Source organism: Siniperca chuatsi, linkage group LG12 (genome assembly GCF_020085105.1).
Source record: "Siniperca chuatsi isolate FFG_IHB_CAS linkage group LG12, ASM2008510v1, whole genome shotgun sequence".
NCBI lineage: Eukaryota > Metazoa > Chordata > Actinopteri > Centrarchiformes > Sinipercidae > Siniperca > Siniperca chuatsi.
The window spans coordinates 11,910,005-11,930,950 of record NC_058053.1 but is presented as its reverse complement, the minus strand read 5'-3'; the positions used below and the strand labels follow the sequence as shown (position 1 = coordinate 11,930,950).

The 20,946-nt window shown below is 37.9% G+C and overlaps 1 long non-coding RNA gene across 1 annotated transcript in view; it reads right to left on the bottom strand.

Moving 5' to 3' along the window:
* Window positions 1-1,186: 1,186 nt before the first annotated feature.
* LOC122886055 overlaps window positions 1,187-20,946 on the bottom strand; it is a 93,351-nt gene continuing 73,591 nt past the window's right edge. The window contains exons 3-4 of the long non-coding RNA XR_006380246.1: window positions 20,379-20,409; window positions 1,187-1,317 (exon numbers count right to left, since the gene is read on the bottom strand). This is a non-coding gene — a long non-coding RNA (uncharacterized LOC122886055). The remainder of the gene's footprint in view (window positions 1,318-20,378; window positions 20,410-20,946) is intronic.

The window sequence follows — 20,946 nt, the reverse complement described above, 5'->3', positions numbered from 1 at the left end:
CAATTGCAACACGTCCTCATGCTCTCTGTGTATTTACCTCCCTCATATGTTCAAGGACAAGGTCATAAACACCTGATAATTAATAATAATAAAAATAAATAATTAAGGGGGAAATATATTTTAAAATTATTTTGGATGACAGGCTCCCTGTCTCTACAGTGCATTTACCAGAACCGTTTGTTGATCATAGATTTTTTTGGACACTGTGGAAACAGAGTGACTAAATGTATAATTAATGTCAACAAACTGTGCTTTGATGTTGGCCTATGAACCAGCTGTTCAGGGAAACATAATGAATCTTATTGCATCAGCCAAATCAAATAAAGTCCAGCAGTGCAGAGGTTAAAGCCATTAGAATTTGAGCTAAATTTTTAGCAAGTATGAAACAGTATTGTGTTGAAACAGTGGCAAACTATCTCCGTTGTCTCTTGATTCAGTGAAAATGCCCTTTGAATTGGATATCCAATGCTTTCTTTTTAGGGTGTTAGTGGCTCAGGAGGTAGAGCGGTTGTCCACCAATCACAGGGTTGGCAGTTTGATCCCCAGCTCCTCCTGTCCACATGGACATGCCGACTTTGGATAAAAGCACTGCATCAATGCAGCCACTGGACTGCACTGGTAACCCAGACAAGTTGACTTTACTTAAAACTGCCTTAAAAATGTAAGTAATGGGGAAATTAAAAGCCACATTATTTGTACTTAAAGTGTGCAGTAAAATCAACTTCAACATTTTAAGTTTTAATTACTATATTTTCCACTTTCATTTAATGTTTTTTTATCATTAATTTAAGTTAAATATTTGAGTATAAGTTGAGAAAACTTAACAAACAAAAATTTATTTTGTTCACTAATAAACACACAATGCAGTACATTTATTAAAGTTTTATTTAAAGTGACTTAACAGCAATAAAACACACATTGTTTGTTGTTAACATACAAAACATTTGATGTACCGTTTCCATCCTAAACATTTTTTTATATACATTTTGTCAGGCAGGCCAGCCCTACACTTGGAAACAATGTTTTTTAGAATTAGAATTTTGGGTGTCAGCTCACATCTACCCAGGTTCAGACTCATCTGTTAAAAGTTAAGATGGTTTTGGTGCACTTTGTGTGCTCCAGGTGCAGTTAATGCATTGGACCATACAGCGGGCACACTCACTACCTGAGGTGGGTTCTTCAGTTCATCCATGACAACACTGCACTCCAAGATGTTCCCTGCTTTTGATGGGTTCAGGTGAAGAGAAACCAAGTTTTGAACTGAAGGCAGAGGACTCCAATATGAACATATTTGAAGGTGTTCTCATCATCATTATCCTAACATAGGGTGAGAGACAAGAAAGAAAGGATATAATAATGTCAGTTAACATTTGTAAGTACACCCATTTTACTAGTGAGCCATGGTTGCATGATCTGTCTGGAATCACTGAGTGTTAAAAGTAAAACAAAATAAAATTTAGTTAGTCACAGAGCTACTCTTGAAGAAAGACAAGAACCTTCCCCAAAAATGACCGGAAGTAGGCTGACAGTTGACCAGTGAAACGTCCCTTCTTAAAGACGATCATCAGGCTTCGACAGAAAGCACATCAAAAAATTCTTCCTTCTTTTTTTCAAAAAAGTTTCAAAAAGCAACACTTAAAAATGGCTTAATTAAATTACTGAAATATGTTGATATTAATTGTAGCATGCCATTTAGTCACATTAAAATTCAAACTTAAGTAATTTTGAAAATTTGTCAATTAAGCCTGAATTTACTGAATTTCACGATATGAAAATCGTCATTAATTAATATGAAATTGTCATTAAATAAGCCCTGATCACATCCAGACAAGCTGAGTGAAATAGCCAATTAGAAGCTGGCAATGTGCTGCAGTGCTGATAAGGGGGTGTGGTCCAGGCTATAAATTGATGTATTTAAGTATGTTCAACTTAAACATGCTAGTGAAAACAATGATCCATTCATAATAGTACAATATAAGTTTAAGGAGAAACAAAAGCTGGGCTAACAGTGCACTGGGACTGATGTGACTGGAGCAGCTGATCTCTCAGCCCTGAACTTGGCAGTGTCAGAGGCTCTTTGTCCAAGGTCACTGAATTTCTGAGTTAGAGGTATTTATATGTCTGTGAAAACCCAGACTGGTCTAGCCCAGGTGACTAAAAGGTGTAGGTGAAATCCTGTGTGACAGTGCTTTTAATTGACAGGAAGCGAAACCCAGTCTCCATTATACATTAACAGTAACATTCTGTACAAAGATAAAGCTAGCATAGCATAAATGGTGGGGGTGTGGAGGTCAAGGGGTGGATAACCATTTGCCTTTAGCACCGGAACTCAGGTTTAAAGGGATGGTTCACCCCAAAATCAAAATACACATTAAACCTCTTACCTGTAGTGCTATTTATGCATCGAGATTGTTTTGGTGTGAGTTGCCGGGTTTTGGAGATATTGGCCGTAGAGATGTCAGTGTCATGGTTTTGGGTTTGTGTTCAGTCATTTCCTGTTTTATTTTGAAATAGTCTCCTTCCCTTATGTGTCTTTTAGTTTTGCTTCCTGTCTTCGATTGCTTTGATTGTTTTCACCTGTGTCTTGATCAGTTTCACCTGTGTCTCGTTGTCTCCCCTAGCTGTGTGTATTTAAATATGTGTTGTCCTTTGTTCTGTGTTGGATCACTGAATCTGGTGTGAAGCGTCCCGGCTGTTGGGCCTCATGTTTTCTTGGACTTTTTCATGTCATGTGAAAGAAATTATGAACTTCTTTAAATCATTTATCTTCACCAGCTCTGCCTCCTAGTCTACATTTGGTCCAGTTCCCAGTTTTTCTAGTTTAACACTAAACTGAACAGTCTGCCTTTTTTTGAATATCATGGAACTATATGGCACTCAGCTTGTGGTGCTCGAAGTGCCAAAAAAAATATTTGAAAAACCTAACAGCAATGTCTCTTTCCAGAAATCATGACCCGGTTACTCAAAATAATCCAGACCTTGTTGTGAGCAGTTTCATGTAGGAACTATCGGTAGAAAGAAAATGGTTCCTACATATCACACCACTTCACCACCTGCATTATAACTAAATTGCTGATGCAGATTAATGGCCTAAGAACATGATTAATCAGACAGGGTTGTATAAACATGCAGAATATCAAATAGGGTACAAATTGCTGAGTCACAAATCTGAAGCATGAATTAGAATGTACTGTCTTGTCTGTTTATCCTGTACAAATAAGCCATCACAATGTGCCTTGCAAATCTACCAGGGTGAATAAGATAGCATACAATTGTTAAAATGTTCAGAATTTTAAGGCAGTGCTTCCAGCATTTCTGCATGGATCATTGAGCTGTTCCATGTCCTGTGAGCCGGAGCACACAACTAACATCCCTTCTCTGTCACTTCACATGCCCTTTTCTTCTGATGAAGTATTATGGTCTCCCTTTGCTGGGTGAGAACACACCAAAGACAACTGTTTTCTGCATTTTGTCCACACACTGATGCAGAATAACAGATTACAAGGAAAGCAGTTATCATGTTGCGAGATTTTCTGGGAAAGGGCATTGAGAGCTTATGGACTAATACACAGGAGTGAGGAATGGCAACATTTCTGTCCTGGCCATAATGTTTATTCTGAGTTTGTCCTTCTAATGCAATTGAGAAGCTATTTATGTTACGCTACTTATGTTGAATACTAAAAACTTAACTAAACACTACATAATACTGAGAAGGCAGTCAAAAAGCCAAAGAAAGCTTGGTATAACATTTAGTCGGGCAAAATCAAGGACTTTAAACATTAGACATTTTTGGAATGTGAATCAAACCCTGAGTATTTAACTATCCAGCAAATTATTCAACTGTTAATTACAAATAAAGACAACATTGAAAGTGGAGGTCTGCATCTAAAACTGAGCCCAATGGCACCTGATCCTGTAGGAGGATTCAGGCCAGGTTCAGATTAATTTGCCAAGAAAGACATCAGCTCGTGGACATTGGGTCAGACACTGCACATTCTTTGGCTGATAACATTTTGAGGCTATGTTATGTATGTCATTAAATTTCAGGGCTGACTTTCAAAGCTGCAGGGTATTTTAGTCGTTCTTCTTTTGCTTTGGTACAGTCGGAAAAAACGTGTGTGTGTGTGTGTGTGTGTGCGCATGTGCAGGTGTATGTGTGCTTAGTAACGTATCTCTGGTCTTTTTTTTCTTTATTATTATTTTTTGTAATAGTGATTTTGTGCTCGGGACACAAGTTGGCTTCAAGCATATGTTTTAGGCTCATGTATAGAACTAATGAAAATCTCCTAAATTAGCCCCGGGAACATTTGGACAGTGCCTAGATCCTGAAGCCTAAAATCTAAACACCAGAGCCAAATTTTAGTCAAATTAGTTAGTTCACAGCTGTTACCTGCATTGTGTGCAATCAGGCCTTAAATAACTTTTTTATTAGTATCAAACAAATTCCATGTTTAAATTAGTTAACATAATGTAACATCTCATTGGGATTATTTTGATCTCTTTTGGGTTGACATTAAACTTCCTGAGTGCAAGGAGTGCTGTACTATAAATATAATGTTTCCATCAGTTGAGCACAGGACTTGATTTTTGTGTCAGGATAAGAGAACTAAAGAAGACAAATGTTTGTCACAGAGGAAAGTCATTGATTTGTAACAAGATAAAATGAAAGCACACTGAATTATAATTACAGCATGCTTGGAAAGGTGAGGAACTGTTATATTGTGTTTGATTTGTAGGCATGCCTCCTCCATTATTTGGTGTGCTGATTACAACAGGCAAAGAGCTCGGGCTGTGAGGTGCACTTTCAAAAGGCTTGATGTGGCTATAAGGAAGCCTTAGACACCAGACGGGCACTGTTTATTGCCTTATTGTGTGACATAATCTGTTTTCTGTGGCAGTGTCTTATGAAAGGATACTGCTTGAGCTGTATTCACTTATAATGTACTCAGACTTGAGCGCTGAGGAGTTTCGATAAACACATCAGGGTGGAAAAATGTCAGATGTGATTGTGTGCATTCAAGTGATTATGTGCTATGTAAAGCCATTTATTACTGCACGATAAATGTTGCCACGACACATCTTTTAATGATGTGGTGACAATATTAATCACACTTAAGGCCATTTCTGTGAAATGTATTTTTTTCTTAAATACAAAGAAGCCTGTCCAATGTCATGATGAATGAATGATGAATGTTTATAGGATTAGAAATTTAATTAAACAAAAAAATACAGTGAAATGTGCAGGTTTGGATCTGGAAAATCTAAATTTAACTACAACATTTAATCAAAACAGTTAATTTGATCTGTTTTGGAGATTATCACATATGTAATGTTTTTATCTTCCCAGTCTTTCCTGCAGAGACAGGGTAACATTACCTCACTGAAGCCACGTTCCTGACCACCTGTTAGATCTGCTTTGTTGGCCTCCACGATATGTTTGCCATTCGACTTCACTTGCCAGTTGCTAACTTTGTGTAACGTGTTGGGGCTGGACAGGTGGAATACAGTTGATTTATCTGAGCTTTTTTGCAGAAAATGGTTGTCTGCTGCTGTTAGAATCAGGGTGGATGAGAGCGACGAGACTAAACCATACGGACCATTTGTGGGCTGTAAAACAAAACAATGAGCTAAAAGAGAATAACATTTTTCATAGAGCTGCAAAATTGGATGATTGTTTTCTGCAGGATCATCACAACAGGTGACCCTTTTCACTTTACAGAATGACCATTCATTTTCTGTAAAATGAATACAAAAAAAATGTTAATCCAATTTTAACCATTTTACCAATGTTAGCTGCCCACTTTCACTGAGATCAAAAACAGATCTGTCTTTACAATGCAGATCTATTTTTGATCAGAGCATAATTAATCACTAATGTGTTGGAACATTGTCAAAAATGTTAGATGTTAGTTTGATTTGCATGGTAAAATGTATGTAATTTTGAGCCAATGAGCCTGCAGACTATCATCGACATCCATATAATGTTAGTTTGTTTGTTTTGATGGTATAGAGTCCAGAAAGGAATACCATTTTACTCTGGAAAGGGTTAAACTCTAATTTCATGCAGTTATGATATCTTATCTTGCAGGTGTGTGAGTTCTTTCAGGTACCAAATCAGTTTTTCGGCTTTGTGGAACCATTTCAGGTTCCGCACAGATAAACTGATCCATCTGAGAAATTGTTAAGTAGAGTATTGTCCCCGGCTGCAGACACCATTGGGAAATCACAGGATTGTCCTCGGCAATGACATGAATGACGGCTCTGGCAGCCACCGTGAGAGTTTTAATCAGGCATGATGACAGGGGAGAGACGAAGGTGTGGGGCGCAGAATACGGACGCAACACAGTGGAAAGAATTCCTGACAATGATGCTGATGTAATGTTTATTCTGGCCTATCACTGATTTAAGGATAGCAGATAGTTTGTGAACCATTTCAGTGCACATAAATCTCAGGCTACTGCTCTGTGAGATGTGAGCAAGACAGTTATTTACTTGGTCACTGAGGGACATAATTAGAGCAAATTCCTCCTTTGGGGACTTTTTGAAGATTTCTTGTGGCATTCTTTGGTCACTGCAGGCAAAAAAGATAAACAAGTAATCTGATAATGATAACTGAAAACTGTTGCTCTATGGGGCAAGTCTCTCTGACAATATCAGTGCTTAGCATTGTATTCTCAACCTGAAGTTGATCTAGCATCCTACTTTGGTTGTTAGATTTTTGTGTTTAACACTTTTGAGTCAAGCACAAAAAGTAGTAGAATGAGGTCAATAAAATTAAATAAAACATCATTCAGAAGTAGTGCCTGTATTAAAAACCATATGGATATTGCATCAAATATCAGGGATACTGCTTTGCTAGTTAAAAATAATTTTTGTCATCATTCATGATATTAACTAATATTGTTTCGACCCAGAGGACAATTACGGCCTGTAGGAGACAAAACACAAGTGCATCCTGATAAAAAGCAGCAACTGTAACAAACAAAGCTCTAGGCTTCTGGTGTAGAAATCCAGCACGTTTAAATTCAGATTGGGATATTCTATTTTATTCATAATTTGTTATGAATTATTATTATTATTTTAACCTGTTTGTCATTACGAATGAACAGCAAACACTAGATGTCATATCATTGCCTTAAGTTTAGGAGAAGGTGGGAACTCTGTTCTCCTGTACTAGAATGAGGTGCATTTAATACTCATGACCAAATCCCAGCAGCTAATGCAGAGATGGCAGTAGGTGAAGCTAGTCTAATAGATACATTTGCAAAAATGAAGACTTTTACCAAGATATGACCATGGCCATATCAATACAAACATAGTTATTAATTTCCTTTTTTCCCCATCCTTTCTCCTGTTTGGGTGGCTGTGGCTCAGGAGGTAGAGTGTGTCGTCCACTGTTCACAGGGTTGGTAGTTCAGTCCCCACCTCCTCCTGTCCACATGTCAAAGTATCCTTGGGCAAGACACTGAACCGCGAATTGCTCCCGATTGTTGGCCAGCACCCTGCATGGTAGCATGCTGCCGTAAGTGTGTGCTTGAATAGGTGAATGAGCGGCAAAAACCTTTTAAAGCCATTTTATTTACCATTTCTATTAATTTAATATTAAGCTTGTGCACAGGTAAACCACTAAATGCACACTACACTAAACTAAAGGTTAAAGCAATTTTCCATTCAGCCTGTGTCCTTTTTAAAAAAATGCCAAATTGTCAGGAGCGTCTGCTTTTAAGTGGTGCAAAATGTCTGGTCTTGATGAATTTTCAGCTAATGCATCTTCACATAATCACACAGGCTTGCCAAATAAAAAAATAATAGCTGTCTGTCATTACATAAAATGTAAGCAAACAGTTATAAATATTTAATAATCAGAAAATGTATTAAAATTGAACAAGTGCACTAAAACATGCAATTTCGGGTCTTGTAACACTGATATTTATTTAAATGTAATGTCAATGGTTGATTAGAAGAACTTGCAGGGTAGAGATTATATTGACATAGCAAATAGATAATCACTTTTTTTTATTTCTGTTCAAAACATCTTCCTGGGACATTTCCCTTTGCTATTCTTTCACAGTTTTTAAAAATTAATGTTTACACAAATAAATGATGAGAAAGACATTAATTCAATTATTATCATTTTTTTGTAAAAAAAAAAAAAGTATGCAACCAACTTACCATACATTCATTACAGTATTACATTGTTGGGGTTCTTTTTCAGTGGTTGTTGGGATGGGCGGAGAGTCTCCATTTCAGGCAGTATATAGCACAAACTAAAACCCAAACCCAGCTTTTAGCTACTGCCTCCCTATATACAAACAGTCATTTCTAACAAACAAGCTCACACAGGTGACTACTCTACCTGCCCAGTACAAATTGGCAGAGAGACTAAGAAAGAGTGCTGTGGGGAGGAAAGTCCACCTTCTATGACACACAACTTCAATGGGATGTTCATGTTGTTCTGTCTGTTAGATGTATAGGTAGGTCATTGTCTTTTTTTTTGTTTTTTTTTAGCATTTTAACCACATAAACTTCAGAAGCCAATGACATGTAAGTGCTGTGTTTGTTTTGGACTCTTACTGCCCCCATACACAAGTGTTGTCTTTGACTCATGTGTGTCATGGTCACAGGTTGTCATTTGTCATTTTTGATTGGTTGCCAACTTTCAAGAAGGCGGGTTTTGCATAATATGAGCCTGTCTGAGGGCAGACACAAGGGAGAGAGGGAGATTATGGACGCATTAGAATGGCATGTTGCAGATGATAGCAAGGAGCAACTCTGTATACCCTCATCATCATTTTTGGTTAAGTTTCTGTTTGTTAACATAGATGTACTGAAAGCAATGTTGAGGTCAGTGCACGGTTGGCGACACGAAAAGAGGACGAGGGGCCTAGCTCCAACCACCCAGTTGAGTTAGCAACGTCAATCCTGTTTCCTAGAAATTATATACAACTAATTTGCAAAACCAAATATGTTTTGGAGCAAACATATTATATTTACACAATGAGGAAATGTTGTTAATTAATGTAGCCACAGCCATGGATTTGTTTTCTGTTTCCACAGCAACAGCCCACCAGAGCTGCACAATCTGTGCCAGAGGTGCATCCATTGCCTACCAAGTGTTTAATCCTGCATACAGAGGGCATAGCTTCTTGTTAATCATTCTGCTCTCTCGCCTACTCTGTCATTACACATTCAGGAGATAAAACTTTCTTCCAAATTTCAAGACAAAATATAAAATCTGTGTCCAAATCAAACTTCAAATGTTTCTTCACTCCCAACGTTCCCTTACTATGTCAAAGGTAATGTCTGTGATGTCTTATTTTAATTAATGTTAAATAATGTTTGTTTTAAAAATTGAAATACCATTGTTATATCGATGTGCATGGCAGAGTGCAATGAAACACTAAAAAACATTTTCTGTGGTCGGAGACACTCTCCACTTTTTGCTATTGTGAAATTTTCAGGATCAGGTTTTTAGGGTCACACCTGTTCAATTGACCATGCCAGTACATCTAATTCCATCACTTAAACAAGAGGACAGTTGAGAATGTGTGACACAATGCTATAAGATTTATATGTCACAGCACAGACAACCATGACAGCAAATAGCTTAGCCCTGGTAAGTCTCCAAGGGGACAAAGAGAGGTGAGATAAAAGAGGCTAAAGGAAATCTCTGTGTGAAGCTTAAGCCTTAGAAACTGATGTCCTTATAAGTGTTCGTCTGTCCCACACGGTCTGGCTGAGTCAGACACCATGGAAAGCGGCTTACAGCTATTGTTGCGCTCTCAGCTGTTAAAGGTTATATGAAAGCCTAGCACAAGGAAGGCAGGAATGATGCCATGCCACTTGTGTCCGTTCCGCTGAATAAGTCTTTAGTGTACCATATGAAGGTATTTGATGTTGACATTTAAGTAAAGAGCAGGGTTTGAATATTAAATGTTTCAATGCTGTTTTTCTGGCACCAAACAATTGTTTATAAAGGTTTCCTTTCTTTGTGCAAGATGTTTTTACTTTTGAATGAGCCCTTTTAGACACTCACATTCAATGCAATGCAGTTATTTGACACTTTGACAGTGCTAACAAAGGCAACTGTTTGTTTTGTGTGAGTATTTGATTCTATCACGTTTCTGCGCCAAATACTGTAACTGATTGTTTCTCTGTAGTTGAGGAATTTAAAATACATGAAAGTTAAACAGGAATATTCTTCACTTGTGTGTGCAAGTTTACTTGGAATGGGAAAATTAGCCTGCTTTATTAAATGTAAATTATATCGATGTAAACATTACTATCAGTGCCTGACTTAAGGGATTACACACTGAATAGAAACTATTCAGTCATTACTGTTTTGGTCTTTTACTTTTTTGAGGTGATGATATTGTAATGCACAAGGCAAAAGAGCAGAAATCTTAATGTAGTTGCATAGCAATAGTAGTTAAATTGTATATCGTATACATCTCTCATCATCAAATGACATGTATCAGAATCAGAAATACTTTATTGATCCCCAAGGGGGAACTATTTCGTTACAGCTGCTCACTATCACATCAATGCACACAGGAATAGAAGTACTAAGCAAATCAAAATATAATACACTATAATACAGCTAAGATAAATTAAGTACAAAATTATGACATCATACATGCAGTACATGAGCCATCTCAGTCATATAGTAAATGGCAATCTTTTTATACTTGCAGTAATAGCTGGAGCCGGAGGCAAAGAAATATACCATTTTGCACCCGTGGTAATGCTCTGTTCAAAACACGACCACATCCTTTTAAAATACAAGGCCCTAATGCATTCATTTCTGGATAAGTGTTTGCCACATCATGTAATTTGTGTCTCGCTTTATTATCTAGAAGGAACTATGCAGAGAAGTTTTATGCTCATATAAAGAGAAATACCTTGTTTGGTGATGATACTGATCAGTCTTTACAGCTGCTTGGCTGTGGTGATATGTTATGAGTGGCTGAGCATAAAATGTGTTTTCTCAAAATAAAGTAAAAATACATTTAGTGGAATATACAAGCTGTATCAACATAATAGTCAATTGGAGTCATAAATACATTCACATTATGTTTATATTCAATACATGTTTGCGTTAAGGTCTCATTTTGAATAGACATGGTGCTAATTTGATTGAGTTACCTCTTCTCTCGTTTTGTGGATACAGTGCATGGCCTTCTGGGATGCCTTGGCTCAGCCAACAAGCCTGTGGGTTGGACTCTTTATGGACGACATTGCTGGTAATGACTTAACACTTGTTGTTGATGACAGGTTTAAAAGACTTAACCTTGAAACTAAATGATCAACCAATTATGTTCTGTGTTTGGTTGAAACGCATCGATTTTCCTATACCTTTGTGGAAAATAGTGCCCGAAAATCAATTTGACAACCGCCATGGCAGAGGAGTTATATATGGCTTTGAATATGTTAGTGAAGCACTAATAGTCCAATTAACGTCGCTGGAAAGTGGCCATCTTGTAGTTGGAAAGTTGGAGAATGAACACACTGGGCCAATTGTGAGGTATGCAATGGTGGACCATCTGGGTAGTACTGTGAGCCCATGAGCCCAAAATCACCTGTGAGAGCCAATATCATGTGCTTTATAAATTAAAATGATCCCACACAATATTTTAACCAGTCTGGACTCATAGCAAAGTTACCAGACTAGCCCTAAATTTCATTATAGTACAAAGCATATTAGGGGATTGTCAGAAGTTAATATTTGTTGTTGCTGAATGGCATCATTGAGACATTTACAGTGCTGGCTCACATGGGTGTGACCAGCACTTTTTTGTGATTTTATGACCATGGGGTGTTGGTTCAGTCGAGACACAGCATAGTTGTGCAAGAGCTTGAATTATGAAGAATAAATTAGCAGTAGCTGTGTTAGGTGCTGCCATAAATCATGGGCATTCAAATGAGCTCTTCTCATTTCCTGTAAAAGCAGTGTATCTTCTATCATTGTAATGGGGGTAGCCTTCTCCCCCCCAAAAAAGTGATGTCCTCATCTCGGTGGTATAAGGCAGAATTATAGCCACGCCAATGAAATCCCTGTCACCATGTTGCCTGTTCATGATGATGCACATTTTTTTCCCTGTATGATGGAGGACAATCGTAAAAATAATAACCACATGTCCACATACAGTATAACTACCAGTTAAAATAGTAAACAGTGTTTCTATTATTTGAAGCAATTAAATGTTGTGTTCGGTTAGCAATTTTTGGTTCAGCCCACAACTCCCCCATCACAATCCTGTTTGTATAACTCCCTTTAATCCTTCACATCTCTTTCACAAACGAGTGCAGTATATCACTCTTAATGTCATGAACAACAATACCAATCAGTCTACCAACCAACAATCACAGATATATATGGCTATATGGCTCGTACAACATCAACCCCTTCTTTTTTCATTCATTTTTCACAAACCCATCTGATCTTTTGGATTCCACAATAATAATAAAATAGTAACTTAAATGCAGTTATTAACCCCAGCCATGACAAATCAAATAACACTGGCAACCCACGGCATCCACAGTCAACAAATATGATAAAGCGTTATATAAATGGCTTTGGCCTTGGTGATAGTTGGTGCATAAAACATCCAGACAGATTTATTTCTTACCAGTAATTTAACTATACCACCAATGGCAGAAACAAGTATCCACTCTGAATGTTCCAGCAGAAAAGGGTGATCACTGATTGTAACAGAGTTCAACACGTTCATCAAGAGTCACCATCCTTTATGGAATTGAATAATTCCCCAGAAAACTCACCTGGCCAAACTACATGCCATCTTGGACGGTGTCTCCCACCCACTCCATGACGTGCTGGTAAAACAAAGGAGTACCTTCAGCGAAAGACTCATCCCCCAAAATGCACCACAGAGCACCACAGGGAGTCATTCCTCTCACTCATTAACTCCTCCCTCTAAGTGTCAGTCTATATGACCCTAACTCATTAAACTGGACTTTGGATCATTAACATCACCGCAATACTGAAATAATTGTGCAATATTCTGTGTTTAATACTCCGGTGCAATATACTCTGTTTTCAGTTTAATTTATTGATATTTATTCATACTTCTATTACTGCTGTGCAATATCCCCCGTCTCATAATAATCTTAATAAGCTACACTTAACTTGACAGTACTTGCACTATTACTTATAACTTATATTATTACATTGTATTATTATACCGCACATACTTATCATCAACCGGTAAATCCACTTTGTACTTTACACTTATTTTAATTTTATACTTATGTTCACTTTGTACTTAATTTATCTTACCTGTATTATAGTGTTATATATTATATTTTGATTTGCTTAGAACTTCTATTCCTTCTATTCTCAAGCATGCATTGACGTGATAGTGAGCAGCTGTAACGAAAGAGTTTCCCCACGGGGATCAATAAAGTATTTCTGATTCTGATTCTGAAAGCACTGCTCTGGGAAAGAGGGAAAGCAGTATACAGAGGTAAAATAATATCTTACTCATCCCACAAGAAAATGAAGGATAATAAACTGGAAGACTATTACAACAAATAATCAAGGGTCTAGAGAATGCTTATGTCACCAACCACACACAAAACAAAACAATAGCAGACATAAAGGATTTTGCAGGGAGAACCCTCTACACCCCTAAAGACATAAATGGTGTTCTCTCCCCATTATATTTTTGAATGGAAATGGAAAGAAAATGGCAATATACCTTTCACATAACATAACCATAAGTAAATTGGGAATAAGGACATTTTTATTTGTAACTGGAAAACAATTCAGTTTTGGGGAGTCATTTATGGATTGGATTAGGACTTTATACACATCTTCAAAGGCTATGATCATCAAAAATTGAAAGAAAATGAGTTTATGTCATCAAGATTCATGGTGCACAAGGCCATGAGACAAAGATGATCACTCTCTCCTTGTTACAGTATTGAACCACTTTTACTGCAAACCATCTAAAGTAATTCTAAAGTAGCTAGATGTGAAATTCTCAACTGTGACTCAAGACCATATCATGTGACCAAGAATGACCCCTTATTGATTGTAGGAGTTCCTTTTACATAACGCTTGGAAGGTTCACAATTTGGTCACAGTTAAAGAAAACAGTTAATGTGCATACATGTCCTAACCAAGCGGCAGCCTACGGATCTGAAAAATGAGGCCAATGCGGCAGTGCCTTAAACCTGCATTCTTTCTAATGGCCAGCAGGGGACGACTCCACTGTTTACAAAAAAGTCAAATTGTAAAGAAGTCTATGAGAAAATAACCCTACTTCTCATTTGATTTATTACCTCAGTAAACACTTTCCTAATGAGTTTATGGTCTCAATCGCTAGTTTCAAGTCGCTAACACGGCAACATGTCAATCAGGATAGATGCGATGCATATCCACTGCACTGTGTAGCTACATTTAACTAGCTGTGAACTTGTTTTTGGGTGTTGTCTGTGTTTTCATCAACAAACTTTGAACCTTTCACAGTGTTTTCAGTTCATATTGATTTGATCAGTTTATTTGATTATTTCCTGTTTTATTTTGGTATACTCACCTCATTTCAGATGCTTCCTGCCCTTGTGTGTCTCCCACCTGTGTGATTGCCCTGATTGGCTTCACCTGCCCCACATTACCCTTCCTCCCTTGTGTATTTCGTCCGTGTGGTCCCTTTGTCTGTTGTCAGTTTGAATTTTGTGAGTTTTGACCCATTCTTCTGTGTAACTTGACTTTGCCTCAGCCTAGCGTTTTTGCATACCTCTGCCTTATTGGACTACCTACTTGTGTATTGAACCGTTCCTGTTAAGTAAAAGACTTTTATACCACCTGTTCTGAGTTTTGAGTCTTGCATTTGAGTCCAATTTCTGGTTGACTCAGCATAATAGTAAGTCTGGAGGAGTGTACTCATTGTTGCATCACACAAGATCAGGATTTTATCTTGATACAGAATTTAATGCAATACTCTTACTGGAGCCACAACTGTGGAGGGTATATGCTTTTTGTGTTCTAGTTGAGGCTTGCATTTCAAAGGATAATATCCATTAAATAGCATTACCCACTACCCTTGCACCTTGCGCACGCACACACAAACATGCACACACATACAAGCCCTCACTGCTGCAATATAAAGGAACTGAGTGTCAGAGCCAAAGGAACTAACTGTCATAGGAGGCTAACATGCATCAATTCAACCTGATGGTCCAGAACCTACATTTCTTCATGTCAGCCAGGCTGTGAGGAAACCCTCTCAGATTGGCTTCATATGGTGCTTAACAGTTAGCAAGCACTGTTCTTGCCAAACAAGCAGGAGAGTGACAAATTAATTTGATCACCCAGGTACAGCCGAGATTGGCATATTACTACAATCAAATCGATATTTGGACTAACCATCTTCAGCCAGCTTTTTTCATCAAGTGAGAAATGAACACACAGACTCATGTGGAATAATGATGCATTTGAGGCATATAAACATTGTACTCCATACCCATATTCTTTTCATCCATAGGGCACCCAACTATTCCAAATTCCCATCTGTTTTCCCACATATAGAGCTAGATTGGACAAAGTATTGGTCTATTTACAAGGTACATGCTTTGAAGGGTGTATGCCAGAGTAAGTCATCTATGGTCTGATGGATGCCATGGCCCTAGGCTCCATTCCTATGAGACCACACTCTATTTGAAGTGCACTCATCCTGCTTGTCACCATCTCTCAGTACATACAGTGTATTTTCCACACGATCTCATGTGATCGGTGTGCCAGGAATAGGAGCATGAATACATTATTGATGCCAGACTCTATTCTGTATTTAGTTATCATCCAAGCTTAATAATGTTGCCTCCTATTCAAGTTTACCAGAAGCCTAAACTGCAGTGACTGGGTACATAGAGCAGCAAAAATGGCTGTAAAAATACGTACTTTTCCAGAAAGTACTTTTGTCTGGTAGAGCCAGTTTGAAAAACACATTGTGGCCTTCATTTAAATCCAGAAGCCACAAAAACAACAAAGATGTATTTAGCATGAAACTTTCCATTTTCATTTTGTGTACATAATCTGTTTGCAACAATGTATGTAGGAGGGACTACATGTGGATTTTTTTCTAAGCCACATGGAGTCTCCAGAATGCAATAAACAATTTGTATATTTATATTGCATGTTATGAGAACAGCAAAGACCTGCTCTAACAGATGGATCTTTTCAGTTGCTGGAATTCGTTATGCAATGAGCAGAGCAAAGATAATTACTTAGAGATTTCTTGAATAAAATTGCTATGAAAAAGTCAGCCACCTCAACTGAAGATCTTTCACACAGAGCAACATCGACTTTTATGTAAACACCATTCTAAGGATGTAACTGTATTTATGTTAATGCTACTGTGTCTCCTCATAGTTTCATGGAATCGTGAGAACAAAGCTCACCTTGACCACCTCAGCATTTATTTCAACAACAACCAGCCTTAGTATATGTGACAAAGCTCAGATACTTAGTGCATTATTCCAAGAAGCCAACAATTGAATTTAGGTATATGCTCACATTTTTCTTTTGTACCTTACTCTGCACAACCCCCAGTCTTTGGATATTAATTCTTACAACAGAAGCACAAATTACTTTGATGATACTATAGGTAGAATGAAAATATCTAGTGATGCTGAAGAGTTCTCCAACTTGAAAAGCTGCAGCATCCATAATGCTTTACGTTGGGTTCCCTTGTCTTCAAAGTTTGAAGATGTTGATGTTTCCTCTTTCCCCAGTGCATTTACACAGCTCACTACAATTGTTCAATATTAGAAATGGAAAACTTTATTTTATAACAGATGATTGGGTCTAGTGTGATTTATCTTTATTATTATTATTTTAGCCAAATTAATGCAGTTTTGCAATCATCTTGGCAAAGACACAGACAGACTAGCAGGGAAGAAAACATACCTGCCTTCCACCTTCACTGGTGGAAGTAATGCTGCATGTTTCAAAGGATTTATGGATTTATCACCTGCTGTATAGTAATCCTTTGATGAGGTGTTTATTAAAGGCAGTTCTTTACTGGAGACACAGGGATGTGTGTTATATTTGTTGGTTAGGTGCCTTGGATGTTATGTGATCGGTTATTGTAATGAAATTTTACATTAACCATTAATTGAAGGGTTAATGTAAAATTTAATGTTAATGCTAAACAATGAAGCTCTTCCAGAAGCCGTTACCTGGGACAAGAGCTTATTTGACCATTATTTATTTAATTAGATGCTAGTTAAGTATTTTCAATTTATAACTTGAATATCTTTTAATTCCAGGGTTTTTCCCACAACTTACAGATGTCTGTGTCTGAATGTGAGTGACTTATTATTAAAGAAATACAAACCGTATCATTAGACAAAATATACTGTGTTATTGGCACATATAACCTTTCTTTGATCAGGTAAAATAATTGAGAGAGACTTGAGTATAGCAGACAAAGAAAAACAAACATAACCAGACAAACAAAAGCACATACTGTATACACTATATATAAAGAACATGGCCAGACATAAAAGTACATACATACATCATTCAATAGATTTGAAGTTGAACATTTAAAATTAGCCAGTGGGATGAGACATTTAAGTTTTAAAATCCTCTGTAATTCATTCCATTAATAAGGTGCAAAGTAGTGGAAGGAAGTCCTCCCAAGTATTCAGTATTTACCAGAGGAGCAAAACAGTCCTGAGATCAGATTTGGTGAGCAGTGGTTTTAAATATGAGAAGAGAAGTGATATTTTGCGGCAGCTTTTATAAATAAAAATGATAGGATGGTACATACTGAGACATGTTCACAATAGGCATCTTTGCAGGGTTATACATTTTTTTTCCCATTTCATATCTCAATGAACAGTGGTGGCTGGTGGAACATTTTCTATGTAGGGCTGTGCCACATCCAATCAATTTCAGCCAACATCCCAGTATGATTTTATGCAAAAAAAAAAGAATATATCAAAAAGGAATTCCTACTTCGCAGTTAAATATTTAAAAATGATTTTATTTTACCATAAAATAAAGCAGTAAGTAACACCTTGTCAAACACATCAGGACATCTTATTTCGGTCACTCACACATGCAAATTGAATATAATATAAAATATGTAATAGAAAATGTTTATTTCTTGAGATGCCCCTATGGACCTTGTTTTGTTGGGGGAACAAATACGGAGGTAAAGATCAGGATAAGTAAACATTTAGTGCAGTTAGTGGTGTTAAGTTGCTATTCAGGCACTTGAATGGACATAAGCATGGAAGTCAAGTGATCTGAGGTATAGAGATAGATACTCCAACAAACTTCTGCTTCAAAACTCTCTCACAAGTGAATTAAATTTAAATATACTCAAAAAGAAATTATGGGGTCCCTGATAACCAATACACAACAGTTAATGGAAATACACAAAATGACAACACAAACAATCTTGTAAAAATCAATTGACCTCTAACACATGGAATAATTTGATTTGTTTTAAAATGTCAACTATGCACATTGCACAAAAAAACACTGGTGCTGAACATGAACAAATGTACACTACCAGTCAGAGTTTGACTACATCTTCTTGATACCTGGTTATTCATTATCCATTTGAAGCTCTGTAGTGATGGTGTTGGCGGTTGGTAATGAACTTGAAAAACCGCAGCTGGATGTTACTGTTGGGGTCGATGTAGCTTATCACAAGCACCAGCTGGCAGTGGGGGGAAATGTCAGTGTCTCGTCTGCTTGAATGGAGATAAAATCTGCATCCTACAGAATGTAATCCTTTAGCACTGACACCATGCAGTCCAACAGCTCGTGTTGTACCGTCTTTGACTGCCTTTAAAAACGATAAGTTAGTAAGTGCTCCTCCAGCACTGTGTCTAGGGAGGCAACAAAATCCACCAATCTCCTGAAAATGCCAGGGTTGTCCAAGGAGTCAGTCTTGTCATGCCCATGCAAGGCCGACACAAAAGCCTCACAAAACTTCACACAATCGATTCTTTTTGATAAAATGTGCCTGTTTTTATCCACCTCCTCATTGTCTCTCCTTACTGTGATCCTGTGGCCGTCGTCCAGCTGCGTAGCGATGTTGTGGCTAACATTAGCTGGACAGAATTATCGATGTGTGCCCTGGTGTTCTCATGTTTCCTTACTTTCTCATACAGGTGCTTCATATCCCTCACTCCCATAACTGTCCATGCTGGATCTGTCCCCATAAAAAAGCAAGCACGGGAAGCAAAGTAAGGCATTAGCATGACTGCATCCAGCTAGCCAGGCCTTTCTGGTGTATCAGCTATGAGAGAAGCCTTGCATATGCTGCTAGCCTTTCTCGCTAACCTGCTGTTAGCGAGAAAGGCTGATTGCGAGGTCAGGCTGATCTGGGCGATAAAATAATCGCCCTTTTCGGGTTAGATTTGAGGAAGCTGAATTTTATGTCATAAGTTCATATCTTTGGCTAAACTGCTACCTGGCTCCTGTGGGCGATTTCTCCATTGCCCCAGAACTGTTGAGATATGCAGACAGGCAAAGGGGAGTGTAGGAAATGCATATATGATGATTTTACATATTACTGGGTGCACTCCATATTTCAAAATTTTGACAATTAGTTTAATTTATTATTATTAGTAGTAGTAGTAATGGGGTTTTTTTGTGGCTCAAGGGCTCAGGGAGGGCAGCACCCTAGCACCCTCTATTTGGCCAGCTGCCACTACCAATGAGTGTCATTAAGTCATACACCAGCACTAATGCTGTCTCAAAATGAGACCTAAGTTTGTTCACAACATTTCTTTTTATTGAAATTCCCCATTCATAGAGCAATAAACCAGTGGTACTTTAGATATTAGGTAACAGTGGTACTAACAAGAAATGACAACAAAACAAAAAAGAAAAACCTCCAAACCTTTCAGACTGATGGTCTGATCTGTCTGAGAGCAGGCGATTAAACGAAGCTCTTGAATAAAATTGATATCTACATGCCCAGAGCAGATGCACAATGATATACAGTACTGTGCATTTTTAAAGACTTCTTCTGTGCAGTAAGCAGAACAAAAGAGGCTGTTCAAAGTCATAGCCAATTCAGCAGTGTGAAGAGGCTGTAACAATTTTCTATCACAAAGGCAGTGACCATTTACATAATCATCAGAATTGTCATTGGCTACCGTCTTTTCAAATTATGATGGATTTGTATCTGGGACTGAGTAATTGACTGAGAGTGACTCTTTTTGGGTCGATGAGTTTGAAATATGATGACGGCACAACGGCATTAGTGAAAATACCCCCGCCCCTATCTTTCCTTTACTTTCTCATTGCACATAATCAGATGGGACAAGATGTCTGTTTATCTGTAACAATCATCTCCGCTTTACCAAGAATACCATGTTTTAGCACATACCTTTGCAGAACAATGCACCTTCAACTGGAATCTGAAAAAGAAAATAAGACAGACAGATGATAACATTGTGAGACACAACACTTTTCCAACCATATCACGTCCATCACCTGCAACACTTGGCACCTTTTTGAGGGAGCAATGCTTCCTGGTAAGGCCCTGAAAAACATTTGCTGTTGTTCTGGTCTAGCTCCAAGTGCATCTGAAGTCCCCTCCAGACATACCCTGAAGCCTAAGGAGACAGTGGGAAGGCAGCAGGGGTGGATAGTGGGTTACTGTCCAGAGCACTGGTGCAGAGCATTAATTGCTGAGTCAGAGTGCATAGCTGGGGCCTCTGCAGTGGCAGTAATTGGAAGGGGAAGCCTGCTGACAAGGCAGTAGAAACTTTGTGGAAGGGCTAATGGCTGGGAAAGTCAACCAAACATCAGTAGGAATAACCACCTTAAGGATATACTACGTGTAGGTGAAACTGAAGTCAAGTTTTGTGCTGATTAGTCAAGTAAGAAATAACAGAGCACAGACTTGCTGAGATTCTGCTGTTTGTAGTTACATCTGTATTGTGTTAACCAAC